Raw genomic sequence first — 4342 nt, forward strand, 5'->3', positions numbered from 1 at the left:
TCACTTGGCGACCGGCATCTTTGCGAGTGTTATTAAAGGGCTTTAATGTCGGTTGGGCTTCAATGTCGGTTTATAACCGACATTAAAGACATCTTTAATGTCGGTTATAAACCGACATTAAAGGCCTTCAATGTCGGTTATAAACTGACATCTTTGAAGGTGTTATTGAAGGCCTTTAATATTGGTGGATAACCGACATTAAATATGTCTTTAATGTCACTTATGATACATCTTTAATGTCGTTTTTCCACCAACATTAAAGATGTCTTTAATGTCATTTTTTGAAATTTATTTTTATTAAATCCTTGCATTATTGTCAATTTTCTATGACACCGAATAGTTAAAAATGAAATCTTTTATTTGTACATATACAAAATGAAATCTTAATAATGTGTACATACAACTTGGCTCCAAACACAAAGAAATTATGAAGCTTAATTATTATACACTGATCATCTTTTGGAAAAGAAAAAAGAAAAAAGAAAAAGAATATATTGAGAGAGCAATAACTAAAACTGCAACTAATAGCAAACTAGAACGCTTCACAAATGACCATCTTCAAGATCTTGTCACAAAGATGAGGGTCTGGCTAATTGTACTCACTTGCAACCATTGCTTCTATTGCAGTCATTTGTTTAGTGATAGCTCCCTATAAAAGACATCAAGATGGTTGTATTGATAAGTAACAATGTTATGACCTAGTTGCTAGTAGAAATATTCACATTTGATTACTAATTAATAAAGCAAATGGTTGGTTACCAAACATAACTATTTTTGTTTTGAAGGAAATTAAAAACATGAGTTAGCATAAATATTTCCATTTCTCATTATCAATAAATTAAATTAAGAGACTAAAAACTCACTCCTCGATTAACTACATTAAGTAAAGCAACAGTCATTATAGCTATTTAAGTAAATCATAAGAGAACTGAAGACGACGATTGACTATATTAGTTAAAAATCAAGAAAAATAAAAAACTTCAACTTACATGTATTTATCATAGCAATGAAACTCAACAATCTCGGGAATTCCATCAGCAAACGGATGTGCAGATACCTATAAAAGGTCCCTCAATATAAGCCCTCAAGCAATACCTTTGAAGTTCCCGTTTAAATTATCAATAATTATTATAAAAGTACCTAAGCTCTTTAAAAGGGCCAAGACCAATGCTTTTCCTGTATCAAATCTCCAACTAAGTGACCAAAATTCTTAACAAAGTGGAATATGAAGTCTTCATACCACTGGAAAGCATATCGTGACTATAAAATAGAACCACAAATCAGAGGTAAAGATATGATCACATTCGAAAAGAGTTTGTGGGATTACAACATCAATCGAACTTTCAGCACAATGATAGTACAACAAGATCAAAATAAAGAAAAATAGCTCATCAATGATAGTACAACATCAATCAAACTGATCATTCTTTTTATAATTATTCAAACGTTTTGACGTGTACTTAAAATGGAGTAGACAAGCCACCTACAGACAATTCAAAATCATTTGATGCTATAATATATAATAGACAAATAAATCATTTAATTACTAAGATGGTGGGAACTTATAGAGAAGCACTTGGATGATGGAACCCACAAATTTGAACTACCAGTGTAAAAAACAACATTAACTTCCCATGAACAAATTCTCCTTTAGTTACTTGAAAAATATAAGTGCATAAAAAAATCCAAACATCTAATAAGTGACCACATCTACGTTTCTTGTTTTGTTATCAACTTTCTATTCATGTTTTTCAAAAACCAAGTCAAGTTTTGAGAAATAGTCACCACCATGATAGTCTTTTCATTGCCAAACAAAAGAAACCAAACATAAAGTCACCACTAAAACAATTTTTTCTTCACATAATTAAACTTCCCGCTTTTCAAAATTGTGAAACTAAGTATTTGAAACAACACCACCAAAAAGAATTTCGATAATTATTGGATTTATAATTGGATTTTGGGGAGCAGTTGGAAGTTTAATATTGAAGAAGAGTTGGAGATATGCTTATTTCAAGTATGGAATAGTGACTATGGTTACATTTAGGCTGCTGAAAGTGAACAATATTAGCAACAACGTTGTACGTCGTAACATATTTACCTTAGGGATGTCTCCAATACGGATGGTGTTTGCTGCACAGCTTTGAGGTTGGTATTCATAATAAGGAGGTTGTGAGAAAGGATTACAAACCAAAGCAATGTCTGGATATGATATAGCAATTTGTGTGTTAACCTGCAAAAATATTAAAAAGTAAAAAGTTTATTATAGTTTGTGTAATTAAATTAAGTTAATAATAAAAAATGTATTGTGTATGTATATATATAATAAATCTCTGAACTTACATCAGTGAGAACTGATTTTGCAGTTAGAAGTTGCTCACATGGGAGAATAGAACTTAGGCTGTTGTTGTTGGGATTTTCTTGGAACATCTCAAGAGCTTTGCAAGTGTCACTCGAGAAACTAAAATCAAACCAAAATCAATTATTTATTTTGAGTTCAAAGAGAGGCCGAAGAGAGTTACTTGTTCAAGAAAAGGTACAAGCCAAAGAAAATCCAACACAAAACTGTGAGAATCCAACAAAGAAGAATGAAACTGCAAGGAAACAAAAAGTTCAAAATTTTTAAGTATGTGTTGTTCTTTTTTGTGTGTTTTTATGACAAAATTATATGAACATTAATGAGTGAGTAATACTTACAGGTGAAATAATCTTTGTAATCTGAGAATCCCAAATACTGCAAAACAAAACAAAACAAATATAAACAAAAATGAATTCTCATGCACAAAGCTATTTAGCGTAAGAATTCTTATACAAAAAGAAAAAAAGAAAAAGAAAAAACTGACCAGCCATGACAACTACAGCTCCCAAGTTCAAAGACATTGTAACCATAGTCACTATGTACCTGCAAAACTCATACCAACTCATCCACCTTAAACTATTAGGTAGAAAATCAAGAGTACTAATTTTTGAAGATTTAAGATTCTTAACTTTGAGTATAACCAAGTTCTTTACTTTTCTAAAAGCATTTGAATCAATGTCTAACTTTGTCAATTTAGGAAATTCTAACTTTATGGCTTTAACTGCTCTTGCTTCCTACAAATGATACAGGAACAAACATTTCAATCAAAATACAGGCATATACATAATAGAGGAAGGTTCTATATCAATTCAATCAAAATTCAATCAAAAATGAGAAGTTTCAAATAAATAAATAAAATTAGAAATTAGAAGTTTCACACAAATCGGAGACCCGAAGACCTACGTGTCGAACACCCCATTGCAAACCCAAGAAGAACCCAAGGCTAAAACAGAATATATACGACTAAAACTCACCAGAAAATCACTCTAATCTACTGCCAAACCATTCAAACCTCGAAGCCAAACAAACGCTGGAAGGGTCCGCTTAGAATGTCGTCAAACCCACGCCAACGTCGGACGTTGGTGCTCTCTCTTCACATTGGAACGTCGATAAAATGCCGAAAAGGTGTTAAACACACCGAAAAAGCTCGCTCGATCCCTCCGCTTAGCTGATGTCAATACTTTGACATCTTTATCTCCGTCAGCTACCTTAGGTAACATTAATACTCCATCCACCGATGGCGAGTGTAGGGAGATGAGAGACTTGCGAGATTGAATGTGATTTTTTTTCTTGATGCAAAGTGAAAGAATGAAGATTTTTTAAATGATACAAGAAATACGATGACGAACGAGCACGAGCTGGGTATGAGAGATGGTTGTGATGGTAGGGACGGCGACTGATCAGAGAAGAGAGGGGAGAAAGTGATGAGATTGAGAAAGGAAGAAAGGGAAGAAATGTTGAGAGAAAACATTTCTTTCATGGGGTTTGGTAGAGAAGAAAGGAGAAAAGAGTAAAGTAAGAGAGAAAAAAATTTAACCTTTTACAAAATTAAAAAAATAAAAAATAAAATAAAAAGACCTTTAATGTCGGTTCTAAAAAATATGATGTTTAAAACCGACATTAAACATCCGCCTTTTGAAAACCGACATTAAAGCTTATTTTTTATTTTTTCCACCCGACATTAAAGACCAGATTTCTTCTAGTGTGATGATATATGATCTGATGTTTCATCCATCTCTTGATTTCGGGAATTTTCTTGTTTTCAATTGTTGCCATTTTTTTGTTGATATGAATATGATCTCAATGATCTCTCTCTCCTCTCTTTACAATGTTGAGTAGCAGAGAATTAAAATTTGTTAATAAGTTGTAATGATATTGTAACGCCCCGAATTTTCGAGGTAAACTTTTATCGTTTTGCGTAAATTTTTCGGAAATTTTAAATTTTGGAGTAATTTCTGAAATTCTTAAATTAATATTTGTAAATTT

At 32.1% G+C, this 4342-nt stretch overlaps 1 long non-coding RNA gene across 1 annotated transcript; it reads right to left on the reverse strand.

Annotated features, from left to right (window-relative positions):
* Positions 1-1854: 1854 nt before the first annotated feature.
* LOC127148257 (uncharacterized) lies at positions 1855-2591 on the reverse strand. The gene is made up of 3 exons (XR_007819130.1): positions 2520-2591; positions 2341-2458; positions 1855-2230 (listed from the first exon to the last, which is right to left on the reverse strand). It is a non-coding gene; the product is annotated as an uncharacterized LOC127148257 (long non-coding RNA).
* Between the last annotated feature and the right edge of the window lie 1751 nt (positions 2592-4342).

The sequence above is a fragment of the Cucumis melo genome, chromosome 2, assembly GCF_025177605.1.
Source record: "Cucumis melo cultivar AY chromosome 2, USDA_Cmelo_AY_1.0, whole genome shotgun sequence".
NCBI classification, from domain to species: Eukaryota; Viridiplantae; Streptophyta; class Magnoliopsida; order Cucurbitales; family Cucurbitaceae; genus Cucumis; species Cucumis melo.